The following is a 21,083-nucleotide window of genomic DNA, read 5'->3' as shown; positions in this document are numbered from 1 at the left end:
CCTGTAATACAGTTATAAAGAAAGTGTACTTTGCTCCACCGAGGACAATAAAAAAATGTGGTATATATGCTTCAATTGATGTTCAGGGTCATCTTTAACAGAGCTGCTACATTGTTGTGCTTTGGTTTCTAATGACAACATAAAACATAAATAAATTTAAAAAATCTCACCTGCAGGTATATCTGTGAGTCAGAAATGCCTTTATTTTTGATAAAAGTTAATTTGATAGGAGCAAAAAATCTACAAATTACACACCCTTGCTTTGCCCCAAATGAACAACAGATGGCAACACTGAGCTGACAAACAATTTTAGGGCAATCTTGTTCCACATACTCGATCTATAGCTCACAAATTTATAATCTTATTTTGATTTGGTAAATTACTGTGGATTATAACACAACGTAACAAAATAATGATAAATACTGAAGATCTTTTTTCCTCGAACACAGCTGCAGTGTGAGGGGACGCTGACCTTTGTGTTCAGGAGTGAGGGTGCAACTGTCAGTGAAAGGGTGTGGGGGAATGAACAAAGTTCCTTTGCATGAGACAGATGTCAAGGCTGGGTCATGCATACTTTGTACACCTTAGTCAATTAAAACACCCTCAAAACATAATTGGGAGCGCAAGGTTTTTCCCAAATTACTACCTGCAACACTTTGATTCTAAACTCGACTGCGCAGGTCGGTTTCAGTCTCAAAACGATCAACAAAGTACATCAGTGTGAATTAAAAGTCTTTCTTATAATGTTTGATAAAGAACAACAGTTTCTTCAAGCTCCAACTATCTCCCTTTCTATTACAGCTAGGTGCAATTTGAACATTCTGGACATTTTAAGAATATCTAAAGAATTTCTTTCACCCTTGGAAATCATTGTGAGATGAGAGACAGTCTTCAATATGACTTTTTTTTTTTAAACTGTAAAAACTTTTAAATGAAAGCCATAAATAATGAGCCTGTGATTTTGATAGAAGAAGTCATTAAGCTTTGAACAGACAAATGTGAAAAAACTGAAATAGATTGTGAAAAGAGAAAACAATGCCCAACATTACTCCATCGCAACAGCTGTGAAGAAGAATACATTTAGATTAGCTTACTTCATAGTCACAGTGGCAGTTGTCTACTCTGCTTTAGATTGATGTAGTTTTAGGCTTTAGCACCAAGACAAAAAACACATCGAGAGTCCCATGATATCCAACACAATAAGAAGGAAATTGAATAAGTGCACCATTAAAATCTAAACTGATAATCAGCTCAAACCTATGTCACAGTCAGTGATCTAGAGGTCTTCTAAGCAGCGAAGAGAGTCAAACATATACTTTTTTTTTTTTATCAGAACCAAGAAAAGTGTGGCTGTCAATTGATATGACAGGAGGACGGCATGACAGCTGAAAGCTGAGAGGGTCAGGAGGACTTTCATATCTCAAGACATGTCAGGGATTTTACGAGGCGGATGTGTTGAATGGCTGTCAGTGTGTGTGACCCGATGAAAGGAAACCTCCCGCTCCGTCCCTCTTAGTTTCCCTCTGCCATACCTCTCTCATTCCCTGCTGTCTCCGAGGCGACCTGCAAAACAGCATCCCAGCTGTGTGTGTCTGACTGGAATGTAGACCAGACCACAGTAAGCTGTTCTATGCCTCTCAGTAATGTAAATATCCCTCTAAGCAATTACTCTTATCTCAGTTAAAGATGCTCCAATTTTGAAGTTCTACACAAGGTCATACATTTTAAGACTGGGAAGTGGTCTACGAACAAGTGAATGTTTGCAGTCAAATATATAAGAAATAAAACCTCTATGCTCACATCTTTTGAGTGATCTGAATCAGCGAGTAGTTTGAGCCTTTGCAGATTATTAACCGGTAATTCTTTACTTTTTAATCTCTTCAACTCGGGAGGTGGAGGGCCTGAGGTCAAGTTAGCCAGTTAGAAAGAGGTGGGGCAGGGGTGTCAATCTTTATCTAACTGCTTACACTCCCTCCTTTCCACCTCTACATGAACAGATACATGAAAACACATTGTGTTGTTATCAAGATTCAAGGCAGAAGTGCTCATTGCAACCCTGTGGTGGTAATTAACGTGTTGAGGTTATGAAAGAGCTCCATATATCAGGCTCACTGCCAAGCACCAGCATGGCTATTTCATACCAATACCACAGGTCCAAACCCAGACGCATGAATGAACAGGGCTGACCCAGATCTTCGGTAGAGAAAGAAAATGGGGCTCACATGCTGTACTATAAAGCACATTTCATTACACGTCCACACAGTGTTCTTCATAAGAGGAGTTATAAACATCAGATTACAGGTGACATGGACAGGAAATAAAAGAAAGTAGAGAAATTCCAATATACATACATTATAATGACCAAATTAAAAACCCTGGCGCCCACCCTCGCACATGTCTATATATACAAATACATATATATACATATACATATACATATATACTTAAACTTTTTTCTTGTAGCAGCATGATGAGGGAAAGTCTTATTCATTGGTGAAAGCCCAATATCCTGTTTTTGTTAATTTATTATTCTTATAAGGGAGCTGTAATCAGTTCGTTTTATATTACTTCTGGGACTGTCTACCCGTGTGGTAACAACAAAGTGATCTCATCGGCAGCAGAAACTGAGCATCTTACATTCATCTACCAGAAACAAACAGCTGCTGATATAGCTCATGAGCAGAACACATATCAACAGTAAGAGGGAGCAGATGTCAAACCATGTCCAGTATGACACTCCACACTCCTCACTGTTATGGAGATGATGTTACTGTTATGGTTACAGGAGGTGCTCCTGAATTACTGAATGGTCTTTCTGTATCACTGTGTTTATGTGTGTCTACTGCATAGTGTACTACTGCATAGCCAATGTGTATTAAAATAATTCTCAGTATTGGAGCAAAATGAGTGCAGCAAAACACTAAACTTGAAGTGTTAAAGTGTTCAGTAGAGGTATTCCTTTACAGGCCTGTCTCTCTCTGTGTGATAAGTTATGTGTATATATATATATATATATATATGACAAACAAATACAGAACAAATACACGACAAACTTTTTGATGGTTTGTCATATAAATTTATATATATATATACTCTTTTAGTTTAGATATGTTTAGTTTTTTAAATTTATCTGAAATATTGTAAGTAATGTGAATAACAGCTAATAGGTTTTTTAACTGTTGTTACTTCAGACACCCAAATAAATGCTCTAAACTCAAAGAACCGAAAAAAAGCCTTTTTCTTTCAAAACACTGCATAATCCCTTCAAGTGTCTGTCTCTTTATTGACTACTTCACTATGCTTACAATTGGCAGCTAACTAGACAGGTAGTGTACATAAAGTTTATGAAGTTTGAAAGCTGCCTGCTAAACTGCAACACTGACACGAACCAAGAAATTCGGCATGGTCACACGCACAGTTGAGTCAAGCAAAAGTAACAGCTTGACTCGGCCATTCAACTAGACCACCGTTGTTGTCACAGTATGCATACACATGAGAAGTCCAGTTATTGACTGAAGTATGTTCAACTCTCCTTTGCTTTGGACTGTGTGAGTAAATGCTCAAGACATTCTGCTGCTCCCAATTTTCTCCGTGTCACGGCTCGCTGAGACAAAGTAAAGCAGACTGTTAAGCAGCATACTGGAAATGGCTTAAGCAATTGCGGGTTGACACTTATTGTTAATTTTTTTTATCACAATTTCTGATGCATTTAACCATCTGACAAAAGAAAAGCAAAATTATGTGAATGAGAGTAGCTTTATGGGTAATTTGGGTGTTAACATACATTCAAACGTTACTGTCTTTATAAAAAGATGCAATATAATGGAACTTTGGAGCGTGTGTGGAGCAATTCAAGTGTGGTTGAGTGCATACATGCAGGAGTGATTTGATGCTCAACTGTATTGTTTAGGTGCATTAGTCCACTTTTGAGAAGCTTAATTTCATAAGATTTTGGTCCAAGTAACATTTACAAGCATTTTAAAAGTCCAGTTTTAATTGGACTAACACAATCATTCAGCCTTTTCTTCATATAAATCTGCCCCCTGAAATCACAGGCAGGTTAACAAAAACAATGAGCAGAAAAAAGTTGAAAGTCTTATGGAGACTTTAGGATCATCATGACTTGAATCGTCCTTCTCATCATACATAAGTCTTTTAATTCACTGGTAATGAAATACTGATTGAAGCGGCATGAAAAATCATTCATCTTTGGAGTATCAAATATGATTACCCTCACTTTTCAAGCATCCAGAAGTTACTTTTCTTTATATATTCAACAGGCAACTCTTTGATGGTTTGTCATGTTTCTTGTCATTCTTTCTAATAATACAGATACCATTATACCTTTGCATTTTGTCTCATTTCAGGCCAGTAATTTTAAGTGGACTGACATGCTATATCTCAACTGATGGTTAAGTTATTGTATTCTCCAGACACCATGTTGTGTAGGTGGTCTGCATCTTCATTAAATAATTCAATTTACTGATATGAAACCAATTCTCTTTGGGAGTACTTGGATTACAGACTTAATCACATTATTTTTATCTGGCTTCCTGTGCCCAGAATGTCATACCAATCAAACGGAGATGAGCTCATGTGTTGAATCATACAACCTACTGAATGGACAATGAGAAGAATAGCAACTGAAAGTAAATCAGCGGTGAAAAATTGGGTTTTGTCTGCTTTCAGATGCTTTGAGTGATGGAGTTGTTCCAGTCATTTTTAAAGAACTGTAAACGATAGATGTAATCTATAAATCTGGCTCAGGGGTGTCGCTTTCGACTAGATGGCTGAATTCCCTTTTCAGATTTTGATGCCTTGTGTTTGAGCAGATTCTTTTCCTTGGTCAGACTAGTGCTGTTTGATCAGACTTCACCAACTGTAGCATACATAATTTGGAAAAAAAAAAAAAGTATGAGAACTGCTTTGTTTTTATTTTTCATCTTTTTAGCATGTCCATGTAGTCAAGACTTATACAGAACATGCTTAAAAAAGTACTCGTAAAAAATACAAAGAAATAACAACACTGTCAACCTTGGCACTGCAGTGTACCAACGAGTCTCAAAAATACAGATTCAAACAGCTAGTTTTTCCACCGCTAAATAAAAAACAAAGAAGAAAATAATACAAAAATTAGAAGAAAAATTGTACAATACCTGGAGGTCTTATTAAAATCTATTAGACAGTTATTGACTATTTTTTTCTAAATCACTACAACATACCATCTGACCAAAGTGCTGTACAATAAGTATGAGACTAATTGTATGAGTATGAGAGAAAGAAGGAATAAAGACAAACCTAAAACATAGCACAAATGAAGAGCAGGAATTAAAATGCAGATAGAATGAAATTTAAAGAATTAAAATGAACACATAGGAACTATACAAATTTATAACAAAAAAGCATAGAAAAAAGTAAGATTAAAATCACAGACAACAACTCTGTGACAGGCACTCTACTGGGACCACTTCATCCACACCCTGGAGCACAGTTTATTTACTCCTTTCTCTGTGACAGTCGGCTAACTTCACACGGAGTTTGCTACTGCTAGTTTTGTGCAACATGGCAGGATATTTATCAAATTTTGACAATGTGAACGACGACTTTGAGTAAGATGGACGTTCTTACAGGAGTGAATGAGCTGCTGCAGCCATGCATGTGGATGAAGTGGTCCCAGTAGAGGTGTTTGTAGAAATCCCTCCGTTAGCTCTCCTATAGCTGCAAGTAACTACATAACAGTAGCTATGTGCAAACAGAGCAATAGTACGCATTCGTTCATTCATTCTTCTGAAAGTATTGGTGAAGTAAAGACAGATAATGCCTTATTTAGAGGCTGCATCGTCCCTGCCCCGTTCACTCCGTTATATGGATATACGCCTATCGCGAGTTATCTAAATAGCTTCCGAAGGACTTTCGGCAAACTGTACTCGGTGAGTAGATAACGTATTTCATGCCAGAAATAAGGTCTAGGTTTAAAAATACCAGAGTTCCCCTTTAAAGTTACATTCATGCCATTTTGAGACATGAAGGAATTTTTTTAATGAAAATAATTCATTCTTATAAACAGAGATGAGTTCGCTTCAACCAGGGTTGATTTGTGCCTGTTAATAATGCTGAACAAATAAACTAAAACTAATACCAATCTGGTGGTGCTACTTACCTGAGAATGTAAAAGAGCACTGATTATGCAACCACTGTGATTACTCTTCTGCATGTTCCCTTAGTGCACCAGAGTGAAAGAAAGTCTTTGTGTGGTTGTGTTAAGTCACTAATCTGTAGAGACAACACAGGGAGGGTTTCTCTGCCCCTGTGGTTCTGTGGCAGCAGTCCTGTGTGGATAATGGCAGCCACTCATAAATGTCTTTGTGGCTAACTCTTCTTTCCAAACTCAACCCTCTATATATGTGTGTCTGTATGTGTGAATGGCTCCGTGTAAGGAGCAGCTTAAGACTCCCTGAAAATCCTTCCAATGGCCGTACGCCCTTGCATTGCATGTTTCATTGTGGAAGTTTTTACTGAATTAAAAAGACTCACAGCTAGCAATGTGCAACATTTGTTTTCTGTTAGTGCTAGCTGCCACTTAAAGAAGTAACTCATTTAGAGTCAGGTGTCTACTTTACAAGGCCCCATGATCATTATAACTGAATAGTTATGATCATCAATGCCATGCCTACAATTACATCCACCTGCCCAATCAAAACAATTATATAAAAAAAACGTAGGGATCAGGAGAATCACATCCCACACAGTAATTTTGCATGAAGCGCACTTCTGTTTTACAGTCAGTTTATGGACTACACAGGCTCTGATGGTGAGCACTATGACCTCACAGCAAGACGTTCCTGGTTCAGATCCTGACTGGGGCCTTTCTTATTGAAGCTGACATATTTTCCCAGAGCCTTTGTGGGTTCTCTCCTGTATCATCCGAGAGATCAGACTCCACTGTGAATGTGCATGTTTTTTTTTGTCTCTTGTCTTTGTGTTGGCCTTGTGCTGGAACGGCGACCTGTCCAGGGTGGGTAGCTGGGATAGGCTCCCTACCTGATAGACCTATAAAGCAAGTCTGGAAAATGACTAAATGAAGGAATAATCCACTTTTGTTGCTTCCTGGTTGGATATTTTACCAGGTTTATAAATCAAAACTATTTGGTAAGACGTAAACAACTATCACGGTTAAGTTTAAAATATGTTTTTTTTTTTAAATGTGATGCCATTTTTCCACATGCAGTTGCTCTCATGACTGCTGGAGGTTGATCATTTATAATCTAATTATCTAATTATAGGTAGTTTTGGCTGCTTGAACAAACACCCCATGAGGTTGTGTTTGGGAGGAAGACAGTCTCTTAAAACGATGTGAAGAAAATATCTGTATATATATCACATCCACGCATCCTAAGTCTAAATGAGTGTGTGTTTCTCTTTAAATGATTGAATAAAGGCACAAGAAAGAAAATTTTGGCTTAACAGCCAACATTCATTTTAAAACTGTTTTCTTTTCTTTCTTGTCACTTAGAGCTTTGTGGAAAAAGAATCAGCTGGTGTAAACACAGGGAAATACTGAAAGTGTGTTTATTAGTGCAAAAACAAGTGAATGGGACCTTTGTGATAGTTATATGGAAAACATTTTTCCCTGCTTGAAATTCAACCTAACCTTTTATGTCCCTCTATCACTTTACCAAACCTTATCCCTCTATAAATCTAAGCCCTGAAACCATCCAAATGGCATGCTGACGTCTTGCGGTTGTTTGTTCAAAGAGTTTGCCACAGTAGTTATGTTTTCAGTTTGAGATTTTGTTTTTTTGTGGTTAACCATGTAAAGGTTTCCATATGGAAAACATTTATATATCGACTGATAGAAGTTAATAGGAGTTGAACACACTTTTTTGGGAACTGTTTATCTGTATATTTTCTATACGTGTGTGATGCATGCAAATGTTGTGCATGTGTTAAAGAGATGAATGGCACATCGACCCACTGGTCAAATTTTGGCCAGTGTGGATGGTTCCATCCTGACTCTAGGAACATACTGTACCTGCACTAATGAATATAAACTGTTTTCTCAAGCTGTTTTCATAGGTACTTATGCAAACAAGGTCAAGGATTTCATGAAATACTTAAAAAAATCCAACCAGGTTGGTTTGTTTTCAGTAACATGCTGCTTAGTATTCTTGCATTTTTCCACATGTAACGGCAACATAATTACTCCTTTAAGCTCTGCTGGGATTGCAGTTTTTTCCTTTACTGACTGTAGACTGTAACCTTCACATAATACCTTTCCTTATAACTGCACTTAGAAAACAATAAAGACCCCATGTAAGCAGTTAAATAAGATAAAACAAAGCGGGAGTACATCAGTGACAGATACAGTATATGGATGTTGTTAAGTTAATACCAGTTCTTACATTTTGGCAACAATGGGACTGCTTCAGAGAAGTGATTAAAAGTAATATATCATGTTTATGAATAGGCGTAAATATCTTTATTACTGCTTGTGCAATCAAATTAAGATTGATATGCATAACATAACGTAATGAACTTACTGAACATAATTAACAAAAAACTACTTAAATATTGAAACTGGATCATCGTTTATACCTTTTATATTGATTTGAGATGCAGTACATACAGGGATGAAACCTGAAAAAATAAGAATCAAATAACATAACAGAAAATGGATAAATGAAAGCATCATCTACATGTTGTGTCATACCGTAACACAACCTGATAGAGAGTTACGATTGGTCAATGCAAAGTCTGTACCTCTTTTAGTGTTAACGGTTGCTGTTAATTACGTGTATGTGTGTTTGTCATGGTCACCAATTAATCTAACATGCATGTTTTTTGATGGTGGGAGGAAGCTGAAGTACCTGAAGAGGACACTTGCATGCACAAGGAGAACATGTTAACTCTACACATAAAAGGCCTCAGCCAGGATTTGAACCGGGAGCCCTCTTGCTGTGAGGCAACATTGCTAACCACCGTGCAGCTCACTCATGACACAGTTCCCAAAATATTTGAGTGCAATGAATGTAGATATCGAAATAATGAAGTGACGTGCGAACAATTCAAATTTGTTCAAAAACAATATCCAAGAATTTCAAACTGAGATTTTTTTGCATATTTTGAATTTGAAGCCAGGATCATTTTATTAAAAGGTTAAAACATACCATATTCTCTGCTTTGTAAGTGTTAAACATCGATCATTTTCATTATTTTCAGTAAAAGTGAAATGTGTGCTTTGCAGAGTATTTTACTAAAAAAGCTAACATGTTTTAAGCCCAGTGTGTCATATTATTAGTTTAATAATGCTAAACAAAACATTAGCATTTGTTGCTGCCAAACCTAAAACTGTACACTGATAAAAGTTGAAGGGGTTTTGTCTTCTTTATGGAGGACACAGCGTCCATGATTTCCAAAATGAATTTTCCAAGTTTCATCCAATCCATCAAACCAAAGAGCCTGACATGTAGATCATAAAATACCCCCAAATCCTTACAATGTTGCAATAAAAACAGTATTCGCTCATACAGAACCCTTTCCCATCTTTACTTCTAAAACACTCACTTTGTAAACCCAATAATATTACTAACCTTATATCTTTTTTAGAGTATGACTCAGTCTGTTTAAGTCTTTTGTTGTCTCTGTCCCAACTTTTTGAAAATATGTTGCTGACACTATTTCTTCAAATAATATGTATACACATTTTTGGCTGAACTATTGTAGGTCAATAAAGGGGTTTGATTATTTGCAAAGAACCACATTATGATTTATTTATGTTTTATATAATATACTAACTATATTGTCAAGTGAGTGCCCCCTTTAGAAAACTCCTAGGCTTCATTATCTGATGTTTTAATTTGTTGAGTATTTCCAGGGTAGTCTTCTGTCCGTATTTGCATATTTTCTGTCTGTTGGTTGAGTGATTATCTGACAACAAATGTCTTTTGCTCTCAGGTCATTACAGTTCCAAATGCAAACAATGACATTATTATTGGATGAGGTGCAGACACAGAAGCATTATTGTTGTTAAAGCTTTTCTGCATAAAGCCTCAGTGTTGAATTGACCCACTTCCTTCTGAGTCACTGCCATAACATTATTGTTATGCAAGTGTCAATAACTACCACATGCTCTAATTTGTAAAACTGTGTATGTGTGTCCCTAATTGCACAACTATTTCAATCTTCTACTTCTAACCACCGATTTCCCAGGAAGTTCCAATCGCGGCCCACTGGTCGTTCACATCAGTGTCTGACAACCCCAGCGTGCTCCAGCCATCATTTCTGCCCTCTCCTCGTCTCAGGTGACTGAAGGATTTAGGGCAGCACTCCACCAGTGCAGCCTCTGGCTATCAGCTGGTGACCACCGTGTTGCTGACCGGAACACACAACGCAGTTCCTGTCAGATTTGTGATACTCGGTGGAAAGAACAGAGCCAAAAACTGTCCGAAAAGTTAAAGGACAATTGCAACAAGGTGCAGGGTTGAGGTAAGCAAGTGTTTTGGGGGTATTATTGTTATATCTACAATCTTCTCTCTTGTCTTCACCCTTCTTCCAGCTCCCAGCAAGGACCACCAAAGCTCCTTTTATCTTTGACAAGACTTTGACAAATTCACTTTAGGCTCTTACCGAGTTGAGAAGGGTTCCATTAATGCAGGAACAGGAGAGTGTTGAAAGATATTTGCAGAAGGGGTGGGGGTGGGAAGGCAATCATGGTTGAAAACACATGACTTGGCAGGATGTTACTTTCTCTGAGCTGTTTTGTCAACATGAGAAGATGTAATTGCACACTTTACTTGTATTGTTCCTGTTGAAGGCTTCTCACCACTCCCCAGCCACTGTGAAGGATGGAGATTTAAAGAAAAGGAGAAAAAGAGGTTGTCAAGCCAGTCAGTTGTGTGCTGTTGTGACAGCAATTTTCCCCTGTCAATTTAAATAGTTTTTGTGACATAGTTCTAACAGAGTCACATCTACAATTCCTAATGTTTGACCAAGTGTGCTAAAAGGAAAGAGAGAAGGACTTCAGTGCTTTTAAGAAAGGGCCAGAGGGAGAAAATAAGAAAACAGACAAGAAGAAGCAGATTTACCAGAGTCAATGAAGTCATTGTAATTAAAACTAAACGTGACACTAGCTAAAGTTGAATCAACTCAGTAAAAGCAGTAAACTTTTAGGCTCTCATTGTAAGACACAAAATAGCTACACAGATGCTGTAAATGGCGTTTTCACAGTAGTAAAATGTTAAAAGAACAGATAAGTAGACTCAAAGTACCACCATAATGTTTTTTCTTTAGATTGCCATGTTTATTGCACAGTGCAGTGACTATAAAGTAACTTCTGTAGTTTCATGTGAGTAAGCATGTCATCCTTTATGAAGCAGAGTGTCTTTCCTTATGTAAAAATATTTTAAAAAACACGACACCCACCCACTTCACTTTTCTGAAGACACACACATGAATTGCTGTCTGCTTTTTTATGGTTCAAGTCTTTCAGTTATATATTGAAAATGCTCTCCTTGTGTTTCTTTATTTCCTGGTTGTCCTCCAACTGGAAAATTGGCGGTTTGATCCCAAATGTGTCCACGTGCCAAAGTGTCCTTGGGCAAGAAAGTGAACCCCACATTGATCGTTGTTGATCCAACTCAAACAAATGAATGTAGGTCATTTTCAACCAGAATTAATCACTCAACAAACCTACAATTATTGCATTTTGTGTTAGGCAAGCAAATTCTCATTTAGCCATTAAAACATGTACTATGGATTTTTTTGTTGTGCTATTTTTCTTAATTCCTTTTGAGTGCACAGTACTATGGAAAACTTTGTACACACAGACTAGACTGGTAGTTTAGCCACAGATGGGTGGTAAGTACAGTTGTTTAATGCGGGTGAAAGGTTTTTACTGCTCCCGGGACCTTTAATTTACTTAAAGATGCTCTCTTAACTGACCAATACACAATAATTGATTATTACTATTATAAAATTCTACATTATTACTATTATTTTTCGGTACTAATCTTATTCTCTGCAATGCAGTAATAATAATTAGATATTTCAATTTAAAAGTATTTTAAGTTATGAATCAGGTGGCGATTATGCTCTTTTGACTGCTGTAAACACAGAAGACTCTAATTAACAGTGGCTGAAACACTGACACCCCCCCCCCCCCCAGGCCTAGATCTGCTTACGAGATTAATGGGGTATAAAATATTGCTTAAGTGCTGTACAAAGAGAATGGCAACAGATGTTGGAATGTAAAGAGGTGAAATGGAGAAGAGGAATGAATTATGGTGAAGATAAAAAGCTTAAGTGTGATTTGGAAGTAAGATGTGATGATGAGCTGAGGTTGATGACTGAAAGTCAAGGCGGGGGGTGGGTGGGGGTAAGACATTATGCCGGAAGGGTGAACACCGTCATTTCGTTTTATGGAATATCATTTTCTGTTTGAACTGTGGAAGACGTGTTTCTATTTTGCTAAATTGACTGAACACTACAAGGAAAAGTATTTCATTGGCAGAAAACAATGAAGAATAATTTCCTGAGCTAAAATGTGTTAGTTCTCATCAAAGTACTAACATAATATAAGCCTATACCTTCACCCAGTGCATGTGCCTCTGTTCAGAATTGTTCAGATAATGCATATCACCAGGCCCTTGCACTTAGACACTTTGGCAATCATGACTGACTTAATGCACGCTGGCCTCCAGCTTACATTGAAAACAAAATGTCCTGTCTGTGACCCTCTTCTCATTGGTTTCCATCCACACCTGTACGCCAACCTGCCACCTGCCGGAGAAGAAGAATGAGAAGAGGAGCAAGGAGAGTAAATTCCCATATGGATCTTATCCTAGGTTCACATCTGTGCAGGAGTTATTGTGCCAGGCACGGTAGCATCTGCATGCATGACAAGTCGTAACCCTGCATCGCCATCTTTCACTCTAAGAGTATGCAGGAAATCCCAGCAAAGCCCTCCATGAAATGATCTGTCATCTTCAGAGAACATCTTGTGCTCTCTTTGTTTTTTGTGAATCCCCCTCCTTGTTAATGTATCTGTGGTGTATTTTGCCATCAGCTTTGCTTAACTTACATCACATGTCTATCTACTTTTCAGCGTATATTTTCTTACAAAAATCTGAATGTGGTTTCCTGTTAATAGTTGGAGTGCTTTTACCTCAGTTGCATCACCAGCCTAAAGAACAAATATGCTGTTCATTACAGCAACACTATTTAAAGTAGGCATCTTTTTAAAGAGTACATAAGTGATTCATCATCAAGTAAATTAACTTATGACGGCCTAGTGGTTGGAGAGAGGTGAAGTTGCAAACTCATCCCTTTGTGTACCATTGTGTACAGTAGCCAAAAAAAACAACTGTCAACATGATTTTTGTTTCCTCTGATGCCAAAATGATGTGCACTTGAATTGGTTCTAATTCCTTAATTTTTAACAGTTTTAAGTTAGGGATTCAGACCACAAACAGTATGAAAAAATGTATCAGATAGATAGACAAGGCCTTTCTTCTCAAAAATTAAGTTCATACTATAGCTCTTTTAATGAATAAGTTGCAAACAAAACCTAAATGTTTTTGTATAGATTTTTGTAAAAAAAAAAAGAGACTATTTCTCTCTCTTTGTTTGATGTAGAATAAAAAACAACCGTTGCCATTTGTTGACTTTATGGAGCATAGTTAACATTAAGACAAGGCTATATTAGTAATGACAAGCCACTATCAAATAGGAGTGTGTAGTGTCCATGGTTGCTGTCAGATCTGCTACTTGCTCATAACTCTCAGTTTAATAGCTGAGCTTGAGGCCTCAAAACATGAGAATAATAACAAAGGGTGGAGTTACTGTGGCTTTTTTCACACTGTGGTGGCACCTTAGAGTGACTAAAACGATGCTCTTATTAAGCCGTCGGTGTTCATATTTGGTTTTTCACTCAGGCCAAAGAGATTGCTGAAGTCTCTTCAGCAATGCATCAACGTGTGCTTACAAACAACAAGCTGGATATTGAGCTGAGTGATGACAGCGCCATTGGTAAGAATGGAGTGTCCTGCAGTATTAGCTCTGCCTGACACATGCCCCTTTAAAGCAATCTGCTTCAAGGTGGGGCTGATGTGAAAGTACAGTGGAATGGGGGACTGACGTTGATCTGCTGCTGATACATCTCTGTTCTAACAAGGGAAGCAATCATAGGGCTGAATGGTTTGTGTGTTTAGGGGAGAGCCAGCATCCCGGTACATACCGTTTTTGTTAGCAACACACATGGCTGTGATCTGCTTCTGTTTGGTCTGCATAAATTATTGAAGAGGAACGGGAATTCCCTTAATGCGTACATCCTTTTTGTGCCGATAAGGCGTGAACACTGATTGAAAAGGCCTACACACAGACCATTTTGTTTCTGTGACTATCTATGTTGCAGGTTCAAAAGTGCATCAGTGTCGGGCCAACTTTGAGCAGTTGGTGTTGAGCAGCAGAGTATGAATAATGCTACAAAATAATCAGACACTGAATACCCTCATTTAAAAGTGATGAACTCTAAATGTTGAGCTGGACCTTTTCTGGCTCTCTTGCGTCATCAGCTACATTCCTATTATTTCACTTTACCAATGTCCTCACAGTCCCTTCCTCCTCCATCACTCCCTCTGCACCCTGCAACACAAGTTATGACTGGTCCTCAGAAGTCTCCTAGCCTTAATCCTCCCCTAGCCTAGAGGACAGAGAGAGACACTTTGCTCCTTGCTTCCCTACCGTTTGATCCTGTTTGATCCTCACATATTGTGCTCTTCTGGTCGGCATGGAAGAAAGGGGCAGGACCCGGTGAGTGAGAATGGTGAACAAAAGAAATAAATGCACGGCAGAAGAGACAAAGAACAAAGCAGATGAGACAGAAAGTGCATGCTGACTTTGCCAGAATGAAAACAAAACATAGATTCACCAATGCCAAGATGGATATCTTTTGGTTTTGAAGTCAGGGATGATTTGCCTCAATCCCTAGATTGAAGTTTCGATGCTGTTATTATGTATTGTGCTGAGAGGAGGATGAAGAACAGAAGGAGGGTGGTTTGATATGAATTCCTGTTGAGGAGGACAGTTATATCAAAGCCAGTGGGCAAGTATGATATGTGATGAAACCTGCAGAGAGGTAGCACTGACAAGACGCCCAAAAAATGTTACAAATCAGAGAGGAGGGGAGCAGGGAGTCAGAAAGATTTTACAATTCTGTACAAATGTTTTGATGTCTTTGTCTGATGCATGTCAGAAATTCTCTTGAAATTGCCTCACTTATCATACCAGGGGAGAAATGATTTGATTGGAGAAATGAAAGGACTTAATGATAGGTATGAGTGTTTAAAAAAACTGTGTGTGGCATGTGTACACGGTATTGTTCAAGGGTGTCTGACTGGTGATTTTTCTTTCTTTGTCAAGGGAGGGCAGTTCTATACCCCCTTAAATGTGAGCATCTTGAAGGAATCCTGATCTTTGTGGACGGCAAGCTGGCACCTGACTATTGAACAAAGCAGAGGTCAAGAGGTTGGGGGTCAAGGGTCAGGAGCAGAGATCTGATGTGAAAGCAGAAAGGAGACTGATGAACCACCTTAGACCATTTTGTCTCTTTTTTATTAGTATGTAGCTCCTTGGAGGTAGGAGAGGAGCTGTTTCTTTCTTTTTTGGAAAAAGTTTGTCTGACTGGGACAACATCTGAATCACTTGCATGTTTCCTCTGGCTCAGAGCTACTTTGAGGCAAATGTTAGCATCTGTAGTACTAACGTCTCACAAAAGGCTAACATACAGACCACGTTAACATCTTAGTTTAACACCCCGGCAATACCAATATTTCATGATTAGCATTAATCATTCTTGTTGTTCATTGATCATAAATATCAAGTCATTATGTTTATTAAAAAATAAACTGAGCTATTTCCTTTCCAATGAGTCTCACCCACAAGTGAGTTGAGAACATATACCACAATGTTAGTATTGTGAATCTATCGCACCCTTACTTGCCAAAGCAGGTAGATTGCCATACCAAAGAAAACAAAAAAGGTTATGTCAGATAGATGTCATACTGTTTCTTTGGACCTCTGATTTTACTAATTATTTCTCTAGTTTTTATTTCCAATTTTTGTCTCAAGAGAAATCTTCATCTTGAAGTCTCTAGACTCGCATCTCAAAGGTAATGACACTTTATGGGGGTTCTTTACTTGGCCACCTTTGATTCAACCGCAGGAACCATGGATTAAAAAGAGCCCTGTGTGGGAAATTTCAGCTCCAAAAAGAGCGTTGGTAGGAAAGTGGTACTTATCAAATCACCTTAAGCCTTTAGAAAGGTGCTTGCAGAGCTGGAAGTTTCCGAATGTATTCCAGGCGTTTTATTTTCACTTTTCTCTCATCTCAGATTTAATGTCCACAATAGAATAAAATGTGTTAACTCTAAGTTGCATCATAGGAAGTTGTTATTCAGAAGTTGTTATCAGATATTCATTTTGATAGCTCCTGAATGATAAAAGAAGAACGCATTTGAATCAGAGCAGTAAAACACTAGCCTTTGGTTGTTTCACAGTGTACACACTAAGGCACAAATAAAAGCACAACAAACCCCATTATAAAATGTAGCGCAGACATATTTTGAGTTAACAGTTGAAGCTCACTTCCTGGTTCGACTTTAGGCCCAGCACGGTAGTGATGATACTGTGATGAGCCCTGATGAGGTAGAGCAGAGTAAATTTGCCTGATTTACAATAAACCTAATATAATATTTTAGCTCCTGCAAAAAATCCCTGTGTCGTTGAAGTTCGAGGTTCTATTGATAGAAAGTGCACTTAAACTCTCCAAATACATGGAAAGCAACATGTGAATATATTAGTGTATAAACACCTCTGTGCTCCACATTCAGAGCATTGTAAAGGATGGTTTATGGGTAATAAAGAAGAGAGTCATTGTAGTCCTCATTGGGTAACTGTGTGGCTGTCTCTCTGAAGTCAGACCCCCTTTATGGAGACTTAAATAAAGCACATTTACTTTCTTTGGCAATGCAAAGGGTAATTTAATTCACTTAAGTTGGTTGCGTCTTCCAGATTAAACAAAAGCACAAGTGGCTCTAGCATCAGGACATGGTGTCTGCTCTTTTGTACTTCATAGGGTTGAAATACTTATAAATGATGTCTTTCTTGATCAAAGTAGAGCTCACTGAAACTTAACAGAGCTAAGTTTAATCTTGCACAAAAAACGTCAACTTGGTGTCAGTTTTGCAGAATAGCTTTAATCACATGATAGGGAAAAATCTGCTGCTAATTCACTGAAGCATCTGTTCTCTCAATGGTAGTTGAATAATAAAAAGCAGATTTATTACCAGCCCAATGGCCCACTCTGCCCCTGTCTCTACATCCATCTATAAGACATTTCTTTTCCTCTTTCAAACTATTGAAGTCTTTCTTTCTTTTCTCACCACTGACAGGAGTTTTAGTGTCTACATAGAGAACTCCATAATTCAAGGGAGTTCTCAATTCAGAGGAGAAAAAGGGAAGACTTAGATGATGGCTTTACAATAAGAATGCCTCAGCACAGGATTTAGAGCACTTTGAAAACTCCAGATGTGGTGGTGTTTCGATATATTTTGAAACTTGTCACACCTCCGTGTTTGTGCCCTTTCTGTGTGGTGTGGTATTGTTGCAAACACCACCTTTAAGGGATTCAGGAAATGTCAGGCCAAAACTATGTAAACAAGAGTCATTTAGAAAATAGACTTTCGATTGCAATTTTTTGCCTTTGAATTCGACAGATAAAAATCCATGTGCTTTTGTGGATTTTCTCTGACCTCCTCCCTCTGTTCAAAAACGTGCACGTTAGATTGAATGTTAATTCTGAATTGACCGTAGGAGTGAATGTGAGCAGGCATGTTGTTTTTCTCATTTGTCTCTGTGTTGGACAAAAATGGATAGATGGATGATCACAAAAGACACACAGGGTGGTACTGTAGTTACATAAAACAGAGGATGAGACAATAGAGCAACAACTTGGGAAACAAAAAAAGAAGAAGAAAAAAATTAACCAAAACAAAATTTCAAATAAACACGAGGTCTTGCACAGCTTTTCGAAGAAGACAGAACAATAATGACTCCTGACCTAACCCTGTGTTTGTCTTAGGCTGGAGAATGTTTTGTTGTGATGGAGGAATGTATGTTAGCATAATTACGTCAGAATGCTCCAGACTGCCCCCTAAAGATTGGACTGGCTGCCAGAACAACAGCAAGGCAAACACTCAGTCCTATGTCTAAAACATTGTATGCACTGGAGAACCTGGGGTGGTGAGGGGTAAACATGTACAAAACACTGACTGTATTTAAAAGATGGACCTATCCCCTTTGCTTCAGATGCAATTAAACAAGGCACCACTGGCGGTCACAAGTTGCCCGGCTCTGAAACATATCTGGCTCCAGTGGACTCGAAAAGGCGTCAACTTCTCTCGTCAAATACCAAGTCAATAATTTCTTCCAACAAATGATTGTGGCCTCATCAGCTAGGATTTCTTCCTCGGACCAGTGTGCTGGTGGTCCCTCTGAAAATATATACACAATTTTCATTTTGTCCAAACTGGGTTTCAAGTATCACACTCTTATCCAAATACGGTCACTTCTGGCTCCAAAAAGACACAGATGGCGACGGCCAAATGCCAAAGTTCACAAACTCATGGGTGACGACACAGTCAAATGCATCTCAAACTTGTTCATAATGACAGTGTTAAAGTCCAAGCAAAGCAGATATAAATCTGCAATTTGAGTTTGTCACATTACAGAAAAATGTGTTATTCTTCACTCAGCAAAACATCAAGTAAATAAAATCAAGCCTCAGAATTACAGGAAAATGAGCAGTGCTCTGCGTCTGCACAGCACCTTGACTGACAGATCTCAGATCGGCTCAAATTAAACAAACCAACGGGTCAAGCAGCTCAATATAACCACAGCAAGCTGCTTAGATGTGAAATCACAAACGCACACCACGGATATGAAACATTTTGGTCACCTTCCAGCTTTTAAAGAAGTGTCCAATATTGTTAAATTGAGCAGCTTACTTTCTCAAACCTGTAAAATCCAGCCGAGGTTTCAGCCAAGATGTACATGTACACCAGCAAGGGGGGCAAGAGACTCAGTCCAGCATTTACAGTGATGTTATCAGTTAATCCCCACTTCCTCTGCTACAAGTTTAGAAAACTACCAGGTGAAAACTGAGCTAGATGTTCATAGTGATTCTCAACCACAGCTCTGCACAAAGTCTTGAAAAAAGCCTTTCCGCTGAGCACAGATTTGCTACTCTGAGATGGTTTGTTGACATATCTGTATTGGTACTCTTCATAAAATTTATTTTGGCATTTTTGTTCTCATTATTGCTCTACAGTTTAAATGATTTAAATGGACAGATCCCAATTCTGCTATTTCTAGCACACAGGGAAAATTTACTTTGTGATGGCAGAACAGTTAGCTAGCAAGCTAAATTCAGAGATTTGTTTCCATGCAAATCTCTGAATTCACTTTTTTCAGACTTTAACATGCTCACAATGAACAAGTAAAGCAAATAATTTTCACCCTCTTGGTGCACTGTGTTATTTTGCCAACACTGAATGATGGCAGAGAAGGACTGAGAAAAAAGTGAAAACAAAGTTGTCATATATTGGTCTTAAACACAATAATTTAAACTGAATTAGATCATTGGATGAAGATAGGCTATTCACCGCCCCTCTGCACTTGAGAGTTATGTATGCTCCGATGTGGAACACTCATATGAAGCGTGTTTCATTCCTATATGGTCTGTACTTTAAAGAACGCTGATATGAGTTGGATTTAAGATTATGAAAGGATATCTATTTGATCATTTTGGTTGGAACACGTGTTGGTTTCCTAACTCTAACCAAGTTGGGATGCCTAAACCTAATCAAACAGCGAATGAAACAGCAGAACCGAAGGAAAAGAGTAAATTAATAAAAAAAATTAAAAGAAATGTAAAAACAAAGTTAGCAATGTGGTCTTAAACTTGAGTTTCAATTTCTTTCTTGTTTTTTTTTCGGTATGATGCTCCATTAATGAGAATAATATGGATGACACAAAATGCATGCAGATATGAATCTGAAGATGGTGTAAAGTATGAAATTAAGGGATTATCAGACAGATACCGTCCAAGTAAACCTCCTAAACTATGATGAAAGTCAGTCCGGAAAAATAACAAAAGTGACTGAAATTCCTCCAACAGTCATTTAAATATTTCAGTTTAGACTAAAGAGTTGATCAGTAAGTATTGCCATCCAACACCACACATACCACTGGCATCACTCATAGTAACAGAAAACGCTTAAGCAGTGGCAGTGCATCAAAGAAATGCCATTAAAAGTCGTTTTCCTCAAGAAACCATAATTAATATTTCTTGAGAGCAGCATGGGTAAACTACTACCATTTTGGACATTTTTTTAATCAACTGCCAACTCTGTGTCTCCAACTCCCTATAATTTTCAAGATTATCATCTTCTGAGGCTCAGTGACTTCATTCCTGCATTAAAACTCCAGCTAATCCTCTTGTTACAGCAGCAAACGGGTTTTCAAAGTCTCTCTATTTGTTGCATGTAAGAGAATCTACTTTAAATTCAATCAATCAAGAGTAGATGGCACTTTTTTTTTTTTGTATGATGTGCCACCTTTATGGCATAACCTAATTGTTAAAATTAGGGGGTTTGTGTTGTACTCTCAAATTAGAATAGTAGAAAATGTTGCATTCTCAAAGAATCTTTATTCATTTTGTAATTTGTGTGTAAGAGTGAGTGTTTTGGAAGTGCTTCTCGTTTCTGTGTTATGCAGAAGTACAAAAATATTTAATGGGAGTATTCACTGAACAACAAAACAGCAAAACATGCAAAATATATGCATAAATCTACAATATTCCACATGAGCGGGGGTAGAGAATAAAGGGGTCATGCATTTACAGGATTTTTCATCAACAAAATACAAATACTGCAAAGGATCTAAATATTATCTTTCATCCTGAAGCCCTTGCTGGCCTCTCATATCAGAATGGCTCTTAATGGCTTTGTGGTAAATGAGAGCACAAT

This window comes from Leuresthes tenuis, unplaced genomic scaffold (assembly GCF_036924035.1).
Source record: "Leuresthes tenuis unplaced genomic scaffold, fLeuTen1.0.hap1 SCAF_4, whole genome shotgun sequence".
Taxonomy (NCBI): Eukaryota; Metazoa; Chordata; class Actinopteri; order Atheriniformes; family Atherinopsidae; genus Leuresthes; species Leuresthes tenuis.
This window is presented reverse-complemented; position numbering follows the sequence as displayed.